The sequence below is a fragment of the Piliocolobus tephrosceles genome, chromosome 5 (genome assembly GCF_002776525.5).
Source record: "Piliocolobus tephrosceles isolate RC106 chromosome 5, ASM277652v3, whole genome shotgun sequence".
NCBI classification, from domain to species: Eukaryota; Metazoa; Chordata; class Mammalia; order Primates; family Cercopithecidae; genus Piliocolobus; species Piliocolobus tephrosceles.
The window spans coordinates 77,342,766-77,357,547 of record NC_045438.1 but is presented as its reverse complement, the minus strand read 5'-3'; positions in this window follow the sequence as shown (position 1 = coordinate 77,357,547).

Sequence of the window (14,782 nt, the reverse complement as noted above, 5' to 3'; positions counted from 1 at the left end):
TTGGAAAATCTGTGCTCTTTCCACTCAGTGCAATCATGTACTACAAAGCATATTTGACATAGTAGCCAGTAATAGAAATGATGTTGAACATAGTTCTAATAATAAATTTTGAGTTTAAGTTGCAGTCTGTACTTTTAAGAGTTTTTTTTCTATTTTCACTTATCCTTCCCAATTATGATGTATGGAAACAGATGATGTATGGAAACATGATGTATGGAAACAGATGATATTTTAAATTATAAAGTCCTTTAAAATGGGCTTTAGAAATAACAATACTAAGCTTTGGAATTCTTGGAAACTGTCCCTAACTTCATCTTTCTATGAACATCTTCTTAAATGCCTCTTTAGATGGAAAGAGGACTACATCCTGGAATGTGTGTTTCAGGCCTTACTTCCTGAAGGATTGGTGAGGTAGAAAACGAATGTTTATTTGGGAAAAATGGGGAAACCACAAAACTGTAAATTAAAAGACATGGCCTAATGAATTAAGACTCTGCAACTTATCCAGTCAAACTTGACTGTGCTAATGAGTTTTTTGTTGGTTCTGACCATCTTTTCTGGGCCCTGAGATTGGGACACAACTGTTTGCACCAACTGAAATCTGGAGGCAGAAACACCTCCCCCTTATTTCTCAGCAAAGAATACATGATTTGTCAAATATCTACTAATGGCCCACAAGACATTGACCACTCTTATTTTTACTACTATATGGTCAGTGATACTACAAATTGGCCTGGAAAAATCACCAGCAGGCAGAGATAAAGAAGTGCATGCATAAATAACCAGAAGAAACTCAATAATCAGAAAAAGGAAAATCAAGCTTGAACCCAGAATATATGATCTCATTAAAACAAAAGTGTTTTGGGAAATGTTGAAAAACAAAGTTTTCAGGTAGACTTCTAAAATATTTTACTTTAAAGATAGCATTCAATGTATTTGTATCAAATAATTTAATGAGAAGATGATCACTATTAAGAACTGAAACAGGCTGGGTGCGGTGGCTCATGCCTGTAATTCCAGCACTTTGAGAGGCTGAGGTGGGTGGATCACCTGAGGTCAGGAGTTTGAGACCAGCCTGGAGCCTGGTCAACACAGTGAAACCCTGTCTCTACTAAAAATATACAAAAAATTAACCAGGCATGGTGGCAGGCTCCTGTAGTCCCAGCTACTCAGGAGGCTGAGGCAGGAGAATAGCTTGAACCCAGGAGGTGGAGATTGCAGTGAGCCAAGATTCTACCATTGCACTCCAGCATGAGTGACAACAGTGAGACTCCATCTCAAAAAAAAAAAAAAAAAAAAAAAAAAAAAAAGAACTGAAAGAGTGACCTAGAAGATCAAAAACATGCATGTCATGACACTGTGCAAAGGTACAATAAGAGAGAAGTTGAGGCTGTTGGAGCCTAAATTGAGGAGATTTCATATTAAAATGTTTTAAAAATAGATATATTTTTAAATTAGAGACAGAGTCTTGCTATGTTGCTCAGGCTGGTGTTAGACTCCTGTGCTTCAGCAATCCTCCCACTTTGGCCTCCCAAAGCATGGGGATAACAGGCATGAGCCACACTACCCAGCCAATCTAGAAGAAGTAAAAGAAACAAATTGAGGCAAACTTCTAGAGAAGATTACTAAAAATATAAGGCTCTCTGAATGTACCTTTTAAAATCCTGAAAGAGAAAGGAAATCTTATATACTTCCTAACATAAAGGGGTCAAGGAAAAGAGAACCAGACTAGCATGGGGCTTTAAATCTGCAACACTAACAGTCAAAAAACAATGCAATTATTTTTCAGATTTCTTAGCGAAAAGATTGGGACACGAGAATAATAAATCGTTAAAGCAGAGGAAATTTATGTTCACATATGTGCAAAGATTCAAAGGTGCCTCAGTAAAGTGTCAGTATCAAATGCTCTAACTTCCACATGAGGGAGGAGAAAAAGGAATGTAAACAGTGGTGAGTGATGCAACTTACAAAGTACTACAGTTGAATTGAAATTGGTGATGATAGTGTGATTCACAGTTTAAAAATATGTTAAATAAGAGGCTTTTGAAACTGAGATGAAATTTGTGTCCAGTTTGATTGTGTTAAACTGAAAGCCACAGAAATTCTGAATAAAAGAAGAATAAACATTTATTTTGTACTTTCCAAGAACTCTGGTAGTAAGGGTCCCATACTTCTCTTGCTGTGGTTGCTGATTTTGGTTTCACTGGCCCTTCCTATCCTTCCATTTTAACATTTTAATGATGTTATCATTTCACGGTCACAGGATTGCTACTGCAGAACCAAGCATCACATTCTTACAGAAGAAAAGGAAGCAGAAAAGTAATGATCATTTTTCTGATGTTTATTTTTTTTCTCAGGGGAAAATATCTGTCTCGTAAGCACAATAACAACCTTCCTGTAATTACTGATTGGCCCAAATGGAAGGTATGTCCATACATAAAACAGTCCTTGGCAAAGGGGAATATGATTATGATTGTGTTAGGCTGACAATGATTTATCAACTAGAGGTGGGCACTTTGCCCTTCAAGAAATCATGGAGTTCGGTAAACAAGAAAGAACTACCAAATGGCTTTGAGTAAATCACCAAAAGCATGTCATACACATTGTTATATATAACATGGAATTAAACGTTTTTAAGTAGCACAAAAAATTCAAAGGTTTGGAAAGGATGTGGGGAATATAAAATCAAAACAGCATTTTAAATGTCTCATAGTCTCTATTTGTATGTGGGCTAGTGGGAAGGAAAATAAGGCTTCTGAAGATTTTTGTCAATGTGAGGGAAAGAAGAGGGAAAATACAAAAAGTTTTGTGATGTTGAAAAGGATTATCTCATTCTAAAGCTATAGTTAATATGCCTTGGTGCAAACCAGAAAAGCAGTAAGAAATGTGCTTTAAATTTGATCATTGAAATTTAATTAACAAATAGATTTGTATTCTGTTTAGAGAAGCAAGCAGCGACAGAAATGAAAATCCTGGGTGACTTTTTAAAACCACTGTCTCTGTGCCACCAGACAGCTCAGTTGAATCAGAAAGTTCAGAGTGGGATATGGATACAGGTATGTTTTTAAAATTCCTTGGGTGATTCTAATGTACAACCAGGATTGATAACCACTATTTCAGAGGAATAAAAATATAGTACAATATCCACTATAAATTATATAAATTTCACAAATTCTTTCAGCGACCGAATTTTGAGTGCCCACGATAACCTAGGCAGTGTTCTAGGCACAGGTGACATTGCACCAAACGAAATAAAGTCTTAGGACTTGGGCCTTCAAATGAGAGAGACAGGAAATACCTATGTAATGTCAGATAAAAAAATGATAATGCACCCTGATAAACTGTGGGAGGTTAAAGCAGGTGGGCCCAGGGATATCCCCTTCGTGGAGGAGAGAATTGAGCAAGGCAAAAATAAATGTAGGAAGTGAACCATGAGCACACATGAGGAAGGAGAAAGAGAGCAGAGGGGAAGCAGAAGAACAAGGTTTTGCATCAAGAGCATGTTTCAGCCTACAGCAGTACACTCAAAGTCCTGAGAGAATGGAGTGTTGAACAGAAAACTCTAAGCTTATTCACACTTTGATTCAAAAGTAATGACAATCAAATTAGCTTTTCAGAGAAAGATTCAGAGATTTTATCTTTTCCAGATGCTGACTCTCAGAACTTCGAAAGTATTTATGTCAACAAGGAGGAAAGAAGACCTAGAAGAAAGGAAATCATTCTGGTAAACTCCAAATAAGTATTTTAGATTAAAGCAAAATTAATAAATGATAGATTTAGGGAATTAATTAAGAACAAGATGAAACAAAAATAATATAATAAAATCACATGGAAGATGGGGAGAGTAAGGTCAGATTCCATATGTTCTAATGTTCATGAATGGTTAAGAAGGGGATGGCGAATTCGATGAACTTCAAATTTTAAGTCAAGTGTACAAATGAAAATTTTATATACTCACTAAAAGAACATTAATTAATAATTTGCAAATGAGTTGAAAAATGCCGTAGAGATAATATGATTAATCAACTAGACAGTTAGATGAGAAAAACATCTGCAAAGAATGGGCATGGAAACTATAAAACACAGATGGGAAAACATACCTGGGTTGTAGATTTGTGATTTTGTTGGGTTGTAGATCTGTGTATCTTTTGTCTGTAAGAGATAATTTGTAGAAAATATAAAGATATATGAAGAGAAATGATGGCATTACCAATATTAAACTACTATGCCATTACATTGAAAAATATATTTAAAAATCAAGTAAATAAAAAAGAAGTGCAAATAGGCCTGATATGTATGAAAATTTAATATGTACAAATGTAATATTTCAAGACAATGGAAAAAGATGGCTTACTTAATGATGTTGGCATAGATGTATATCTGCAATGTGGGGTAAAAGGAGATGGATGAGAAAACATGGTAAAATATAAAAGTCTATCCAGACTATTACTACACATATGTGAAAAATGAGCTTACTCATGATAATTAAGAACTAAAAGATATCATGGAAAATGAGGATAAGAATATGGAAATATCTGCCTTATTTTAACAGAATATTTGCATTAATATTTTATCATAAATAAAAGTTAAAGCTCAAATGCAGATACTTCTAAAGAAATGAATACTAAATTACATGTGAACTAAAATAAGAACAAAACTAGCATCACCTACACAGTACTAAACGTTTTCCACTGAGAAACTCAAGCCCAGTGATATTCATTTATTATGGACCACATATAAATTGTAATTCATCTGTTAAAATTGAGAAAATAAAATATTTGTTTCAGAGGACTGTATGGTTTATTGTACTTACAAAACATTTCTTAAGAAAATAATACAATGATCTGCCATTTTTGCAATTGACCTTTTGGCCAAATACTGCAGCGTTTTGCCCTGCCCACTTTGTAGAATCTGAGTATCTAACGATGAAGAACAGTAGAATGAAAACTTTTCAGTAAGTATCCTTCAAACCAAGTAAAAGTAATTTTGTGGGCTACGCATTTGCAATTGCCTTCCTTTACAACCTCCAGAGAGCTCTTTAGCATCACTTGAATTAGGACTTTGGGCAAAGAGCCTGCTGAAAATGAAACTACTATTATAGTTACTCTTGACCACGGTACATTGCTTTTCTGTCCCCAATGCCAGGCACTCCAGCAGTGTGAGCAGTCAGGGAGCACCACTAAAAATATAGATAATAAAATCTGTGAGAGTTCCCTGAAGCAGATACAAAAATGTATGTGCATTTGCTTCTTTTTAGAATATAATATTGGGAAGAAGAGACGCTCATTGGAACACATGATATCTTTTGCATTTCAGTAATTTATCTATAAACATCATATCATTCTTGAACAGGGCAATTTCCCTGTTGCATTGTTGTTATATTTACCATTTATGATAATTTGGGGACACATTTCAGAGCGTGATTGTTTATTTCAATCAACTCCATAAGTGTAACTTGATTACAGAGGTGGAGAACTGTGAAAAACATCATTCATTTAAGAAAAGGCCGTTGAGCTTATAGTTAGCATAGTTAACATAGTTCCATCATTTATTTATGGCTATACCACTAAGGACATATGTTAGGGGTGAGGTTAAAAAGAAGGGAAGTTTTTTTTTTCTATTAGTTTGTATATCAGTTTTTTATGGGTTTTCACTCCAAAAAAGAAGTCTGCTTTGATTTATGCCAGAGGCCGGGCCCGGTGGCTCAAGCCTGTAATCCCAGCACTTTGGGAGGCCGAGACGGGCGGATCACGAGGTCAGGAGATCGAGACCATCCTGGCTAACATGGTGAAACCCCGTCTCTACTAAAAAATACAAAAAACAAGCCGGGTGAGGTGGCGTGCGCCTGTAGTCCCAGCTACTCGGGAGGCTGAGGCAGGAGAATGGCGTAAACCCGGGAGGCGGAGCTTGCAGTGAGCTGAGATCCGGCCACTGCACTCCAGAGCCAGACTCCGTCTCAAAAAAAAAAAAAAAAAAAAAGATTTATGCCAGAGTCCGGGGCTATTTACAGATTAATGGCCTTTTTTTTTTTCTTCCTATACACAGTCTTCCCATATATACCACAGGCTACTTCAATGGCTGCAACCCACTTGCCAGAAGACAAGTTAACTCCCCTTTAGTCATGTCCAAACTATTACAAATTCCTTTTGTAGAATAATACCTCTCTTTGGGGCCATACCATATGGCTTACCCTTTCCAACCCCTATCTTTTGACCACATTTTTATCCTGTATTTGTTTCAGGGTAAATTGAAAATTCATGTGTGAGATTTGTCAAACACTGTACACTAAATTCCCAGGACCTCTTTGCTGTAGCAATCCAATGCATGGGGCCACTCTGGACCTTGCTACAACCTAGGATTTCTTGGGCTTACAAACGTAAACTCTGATGCCCACACTTTTGTCATAACTTTGCAAGCTTACTTTTTCCCTCCCCAAACCCATAACTCAAACCTACAAATCACATTAAGATGTTTATTTGCTCTCTGTGTATCAATATCCTTTTGGTTTCATGTCAGTGTAAGAAATTTCAATTATTTAGCCTACATAGTAAAGTAGGTAATTGTGCAGACCTCAGAGCAAGACTGCCTGGGTTAGAATTCTGACTCCAACATTTAATAATTATCATAAGGGTAAGATACTTAACCTCTCTGACCCTTGATTTTTCTTGTCTGTAAAATACAGTTTGTAAGAGCTCATTTTTATAAAGAAAATACATGTTTTTTATTTGTTTATTTTTTTCTATAAAGGAAAAGATAGCAGATTACATATGAGACTTAAAGTGGACCAGGAAAATAAATGATTATATTATGAAAATATCAATTTTTCATAAGGATAAAAATCACCTTATAAATGTAAATTTCTTGTATTTTAATACTTTCTTCCACGTATTATTGGGACTCTATCCCAAGTGTCTCAAACTTTTCTATAAGAGTTAGCACAGACTTCATTGTTTTTAAAGGAACTAAACTAGTCACAACATCTTTTTTTCTTTTTAGTCTGGGTGTATGTATTTAAAAGTTTATCGCTACTCTTGCCTGTCATCGTGAGTTACCCTAGCCCACACCAAAGGAAAAGGAATGCAACCAGACTGAGATCATGACACCAAATATTGCCTTTCTTGACAGAGTGCTGCCATCCCTCATGCATAGTCAAACAGGCAAACTGGCACAAGTTCAAGACCTCCGGAAAAACTCATCGTTTCTCCACTTTCTGTCACCTTAATTTAGCCGCTGGCAAAGAAAAGCTTAACCATTGCTTCAAGAAGGAGGGTAGGTAGGAGAACAAAGATGACTTGCAAAATATAACATCTGAAAAACTGCAGTTCCTTTGTGCAGATTTGCTTTTCTCTTTAGTGGGGAATTTCTCACAAGTTCTACCTTTACCTGAAGTGTCACATGGCTACATGAAGCAACATTCTCCTCACTGCACCCACTCAGGCTGACAAAACAGTCTCATTTCAAAGAACAGTAAGAGTGAGAATTATTGTTTCCAAAACAGCATAGTCTTGAAGTCTTCCTGGAAGAGAGTTCCTCCATAATTTTCACACATCAAAGTGATAATGAAGTGAATTCAGACGTCCATTTTTTAACTCAACAGTTGAAACAAACTCATCTTAAATTCTTTAACTGAACTACATCGAAGAGTTTGGAGATTAAATTATGCTTTACTGTATGACATTTTGTATCCCAAATCACAAGTTTTAGACTGAAGAGTCTGTTCCTCCTGATTTAACCCATATTGAGTTTGCACGTTGAGAAAGCATTGATTTATGCTTGGAGAAGCAGGATAATCTGATTTCTTGATTCTACCAATATCTAGTTGTGAGCTACAAATTATATAATCTTTCTACTTCATATTCCTTCTCTTTATGAGATACAGACTAGTTTACTATCTTCCCCTCTCTCATAGGGATTATGCAGCTTGGAATGTTGGCTTGCATTAGACTGAATATTGCTTCGTGATTCTTAATGGAAAATAAATAAATAAAAGTGGTTGAAGAAATAAGCTGTTCAGCTAAGAGGCCATATTAATTATTTAAAACTCTCACCAGAAATCATTACTATTTAATGTAAAAAGGACTGATGAATTTATAGGATTACAGGTTTTTTTCTTTACAAATAGCTGTGGAAATATATTTGTGTTTTAATACAAACATACATCAAGGATTAATATCAAATTTTGTATAATGTCATGACTTGTGAGAAAAAGAGATCAGCATATACGTAAGATCTTCTCAAGCATTGCCTTCTATATGGACAGCAATTAAGCAACGAATTCACCTTTAAACATATGTGAGATAAAATTTACAGAAGTTCATATATAAATAATTAATCATGGGTGTTTTTTCTTAAGCATTAGCCATGTTTAAAAGATGTGTAGATGTGTGTGCATTTGAATGAGTGAGACAGCCTGTAAAACACAGAGTACAATAAATATAAGGAAATATTTCAAAATTAAAAAATCATGAAAGAAATGACTTCAGAAGATGTGTGGCTCTTCCTCATATTTTTAGCTATGCATAAAGACTAAATCACATTCTAAAGACCATCAGAACAAGACATTTCTGGCTATCTCACTGATGTGTATTAGATTCTTATTGAATAAATTATTCTTATATTTTAAACTCAATTTCCTTGTGCTATACTTATTCAGAATGGTGGTGAACTAGTCCATCACATGCTACAGTCCGTAATTATTTGATTCATGGCATCTGAGGTACAAAGTGATCTCTTAGATCTGATTTTAAAACCATTTATATATATGTTTCATTTCTTAAATTTGTTATATTTGATGACATCCCCCTCTATTTATAGACTCCTTCAGAAATTACTTTTTCTTAATATGTACAATTTCACTAGGGAAGACCAAAGTTCTTGTGCTGATACCTTAACTGATAACAATAATAACAACATATTACTAAAATAGTAACTGCTTTTAACTTGTCAGAGCTCTTATTTGGCCACACTTCAGCACAACAAATTCTTCCCCAATTTGCTTCTGTTCCTTTCTTCGTTCTGGTTGTGTACGGAAGTCATATCTCAGCTAAAAGTATGCCATTTTGGTATTAAATAATTATTTTTAAAATGTAACTGGTTATATGGCACACACAATATCTTGGGGATGTGACTGAACTAATGAAGAAGAGAACAACTAAAATTATTTTTTTAAAGCTCATAAAACACCCGTAGGGAACGGTAGCCAATTTCTGTCATGCAATCTGGGCCAACCAGAGACCAGGCCTGTTTGAGCTCAAGATGAATACAGTCTTCCCGGTAGGTTTCATTCTCCAATCATTCATTCTCTTAGCTGTGATTGTCACTGAGAAACTCTTCATCAGTCCCTTTGACCACCTTCTCTGTCTGTCTTTAAGTACATGAGAACTTCTGGACACTTTTCTATCACAGGAAGCTGAGAAAAACACATTCCCAGGCCCTCTTTCAGCTCATCACTGATCCAACAAGGATGTTTTGAGGGTTCTGTGCCTCCAGTGCCTCCTTCCAGAGTCATACAAGGGAAGGGAGTCAGCAGAATTCTCTATACCTGCAGGGTTTAGCATACTTACTGGATGCTTGTAACACCTCTTTCTTTCCTGAAGACTGGTCTCCAAATGAGAAGGAGAAAGAAAAAGTCAAGAATGCTACAGCCTGCCTTTTTTGGTTTATAACGTTTTCTTCACCATTCTTGGTAAGGTTGTACTTTTATCCTTTCGTGTCATTCTTCATTCTTCCTTTAGTCCAGTCTCACTCAGATTAAGCTTATTTAGCAGAAAGATATACTTCTCACATAAATTATATATATATATATATATATATATATATTTTTTTTTTTCAGGGTTGGCCCACAATATGTTATCTAGAAGCTTTAGGAAGTTAGCAACTCTCTCTTGCCACAAACCTTGGTTTTCAAGCTAATGCCTTGTTCTGAGCTTAGCTACCTATCCTCTTCCCCGGAAGGGCCCTCCCAAATAAGGAGATGGAAGTTAGAAATAAAATATAATTAAGAGGAAATCAAAACAGAATACTTCAATATTTAAAAAAAGATTATCTTTGTTTTCTTCAACACAATCTGTACAGGAAGACAATAATTTAATTTTGAGATCAGATTCACTCCATTTTGTTACTTCTGCTTGCAGCCCTTGAAATCTTTCTTTCCTTTTTTTGGTATATCACACAATCTTTCACTTAAAAAAAAAAAACAAAAAACAGAACTTAGAAATAAATGATATGTAGAGAATAAACATCTAATTAAGCACACAGGCAGACAGATGGACACACAGACAGACATACACACATACAAATATTGATTTAAAAACCATAAATAAGAACCGTCACAAAAAACTACAAGGTGTTTTACTATTATTGTAAAATACATTCATATATTTGAATAGTTGGGTCATAAATAACTAATTTTAACTCACAAGCCAATGCATATTTATTAGTAGTTTCTGAGAGGAGCTCATTGTAGAGGCAAGTTATAGGTAAAATGTCCTGAACCGTTCTGGGCATGAGTAGAAGGTGATGTAATAATCATCTATTTTCACATATGATATAAGCAATCCAGTTGTGACCAGAATATCATTGCTCTCGGGCAGTCATTGTCTTCTTCCTTCTAATTCTATAAATTCAGGCCCCATGCCATACCTATATTTGCCATATGCACAAAACATTTTCTTACCCTAGACTCATTTGTAAATCACAGTGTCCTTAGAATCTTTTTGGACTTATTCAGAGTTTGGTCTTGAAATTACAGAAAATTGCTGCTTCAAACATACAGTACCCATGACTCTACTGCCACAGCTATAGCTAATTTCCTGTCTTGTTGCAATTGCACAAATCTGTGCAAATGCTGAAAATTCAAAAACTTATCATTTAGTGAAAATAAGTTCTTTTACAGCCTTTCTTAAATAGCTTTTGCAAAATGCTTTCTGATTATGTACACTTTTTTCTATGTGATTGAAAGGTTTGAAAGCATTTTTCATTCATTAAATATTTATTGAGTTACTACTACAGGACATGCACTGTTTCCACTTTAGTCTAAGTAGTGCCTGGAAGTCTTTCTTCAAATTTATATAAGCACAGTTTCCTTCATTTTTTTTTTTCTTGTTTTCTCCTACAAACATCCTCCCTAGCATTGAGGATTTAAAGTACTTCCCTGGAAAAAAATACTACCTTCAGAAGATTATAGTTTTAGTATTTCTTATTCAATAGTATAGAAAATATCCTAAACTTGAAGAATATTTTGTAATCATTTAAATTCCCAGCATATTAAAAAATAGCTTTTTCCTGTCTACTTTAATAAAACTATGACCTCTAATTTAAAAAAAAAAAAATTTTTTTTTCACTCAGCAAAAACCACAGATCCTGATACACTAGGATAGTATTAAGGATTGGGAAGAGAGAGAAGTGCCAGCATCAAACATAGAATGTTAAAGTCCATAAGAGAAGACCCATAATTACCTATGATGGGAAACAAATAAGCAAACAAAATATACAGTTCATTAGCTTTTGAATATTTCTGCTTCAAGTGGAGTCAGTAAAGACATATTGGGGAAAACAACACAATATACTGAGATATGTCATTTCAATCCAAAGTTGTAGAAGTAAATTCACACACATACACACACATGCACACACACACACACACTCCATAAAGATAAATGCTCACATGTGCAATGGACAATTGTTGATTCAAAACAAATGTTTTGCTTCCACCCACAGGCAGAGGAAAGCAGTGACTCCAGTCATACTGTATTTGCTTTTCATCACCTGAAAAGCCATGTGTTTATGTTGAGTACAGAATAGTGTGTTAAGCACGTTCAGCTATTGCAATCACAAATTATTTAGGGTGACTGAGCAGATATACTACCTGTGATGATTGTTGATCTCAATACTACAGTAATTTCACAGTATAACTTAGGTACATAATAAATGCAAGTCTATAAATCCATCTCAAAGGGTTTACCCTGATCCCCAAATGTTACTCAGTTTAGCAGATATCACTGTGTAGCTTTGATATGAAATGCCAATATGCCTGTGAAACTGCAGGTTTATATTATAAAGAATTCTGACAACTTGCCCAAGTAGAAGAAGCTGTAAAACAAAAATTAAACAATTGTGTTAAAAATAAGAATAGTCTTGATCTCTTAGACTAATTTGATCACATATGTAATACAGAACCTTAAATTGCAAGGGAGGTATAAAAGGTATAACTTATGCATTAAAACTATCATGACTGTATGACAAAGTAACTCGGTTTTAGATACAAAATAGATACTATCAAAATATACAGGAGTCTCCTGATTATTCATAGAAAGAAGAAAACAATTCAAAAATTTGTATAATTCCTATGCATAATTTTCCCTAATGTTTCAGCATTGTTACTTAAAAAATATTTTCAAATATCTAGATGTTGGCTCTGGAAAGAAGAAGCAAATAAATAGAGATACTGTGGTATAAACATGGAATATAATGTATGAATAAATGTTTTAAATTATAAATAGGAGAAAATCAATATTATAATTCAAAAGTACTTTTACAAATGTAACCACAACTCGTTTTATATAATATTTTTGATAATTTGTAGTTTAGAAAGATTTTTCCAAGTTTCAACAAAAGTTTTGAAACTGACTGTGCTTATTGCTTTATTTGTCAAAGGATGTCTCTCTCCAGCCAAACTAAATACAATCTAAATACTTCTCTTCTTGCCAAGGCATACTGTATGTAAGCTTTCATTTTATGATTGGATATATGTTTAGACTCTCTGATTGGATATATTTTTGCTTATTTTTAGATTTTGTAAGAAAACAAGAATAAATGTCAGCCACAAGGCTAGTTTCCCAAGTCTTCTGTTCCTGCCTGAAAAGTTGAAGAAACATATCAATGAACTTCTTTTTCACTATCCCTGTCTTCCTGTAAGGAACAATTTCCAGAGCATGAGTCACAATATTTTTTGTTAGTTAAAACAATTCTATGACACCAATAAAACAGGAATTTAATAGCAAGATATTTGCTATTAAAAAACAGCACGATATTTGCATTAGTCTTACATAATTGAACTCTGAAAAATAAGCAGCATGCGTATCCATTTCACTAAGCCATTCCACATAAAGAATATATTTTTGGCCAAAAATGTAATTCCTTGAATACTTGATAAAGCAAATATCTTTTGACTTTTTTAAAATTAAAGTTAGTCCATTATTCAGAGCTAGGAAATGTTCAGAGTATGAAAATGGAAAATATTTTGAAGGACTGGATAATTGTTAAGGCATGAAGATAAGTTTCAGTGACAAAGATAATACTGGTAACATAAGCAGCAATGTGTGTTGTGTAATAATTAAATGTTCAGTCATTTTCTATGTTCTTTATATCAGTTAACTCATTTATGTTTCTGGCTGATTAATATCCACAGATGTAGAACCTGGACCATAAATAAGTCAGGTGACTTGTCCAAGTTCATATTAATGGTAGAACTGGCTTCAACTTGGGATTTTAACCAGGGTTGAAGGACATGACTCTAAATTTTACATATGGAAGAAAATGAAACCTGCCCCTCTGAGACTAATGTGCATAATGTCCAAACTCCCCATTTATTTAATAAATGAAGTAAAAGTATTGTGACATGTGATTATAATACATTTCTGGAATAATAGTAATAACATCCACACATTTGATCAAAATGAATTAGTTTTATGTAAAAAGCAAACCTTGAATTTTTTTCTAGGGACCATCACTACAGGAGAATAAGAAGTGATGTGTGGAACTATATAGATCCACAAAACAGAGAAAAATGGGATTCAGTGAAGTCACTGATGGGCAAGGAGTATGATTGTGTATTCCAAATTTCATGTCAAACTTCCCATGTGGCCCAGACTATTATTTCTAACCTAAAATGTCTGAGATTGCCTGGTAAGCTTGTGGATTTATACCTGTTAGGTACCAAGAGCTAAAATTTCACACCATCAAGGTATTTGCTATTAAAAAACAGTAAGATATTTGTATTAGTCTTACCTAATTGAACTGAATCAGTTCAGTTTTTCTGAATCAGAAACACTGATAAAGCAAATTGTTTATATGCTAGGCTATGTTTGGAAAATTTGTCAATTTGGGTTTTATAGAGTTTGATTTTTGGCCAAGTACAATTCAGAGAGTTTCTATTGAGTCTAAAATGTTACTTAAGTCCTCATGTAACTTTCCACTTACATAAACAAATTACCCCCTACCAAATAATGTTGCATACAATATAAAACTCTTCAAAATCTTTTCCAGGCACTTGGCATTGTCTCTAACAACTTCTCATTTAAAGAGTGAGGGTGCGGTAACAGGCGATGGATTCTCACTATTCATACAATAGTAGTATAGTTTAACTGTGTCCCACAAAAATCATGTGTTGAAAATTTAACTTCATTTAACAGTGCTGGAAAATGAGGCCTAATGAGAGACTATTAGGCCATGAGGGATCTGCCCTCATGAAAAGATTAATGTCATTCCTGCATTATTGTAGGACTGACTTCCTTATCTCAGCAGTGGAGTGAGCTTGGCCCTCTTTTTTCTCTCTCCCTTTCTCTCTTCTTCTGCCATGAGATGACAAAACAATGCTCTCACAAGATGCCTGTCCCTTGATCTTGAACTTTCCAGCCTCCAGAGTCCTGAGCCTATAACTTTCTGTTCATTATAAATTACCCAGCCTTGGGCATTCTGTTATCACATCATGAAACAAACTAGGGCAAATAGTATATGTTTTATCTACCCACAGAAAGTCTTCAGTCCTCAACCAGCTTCTATT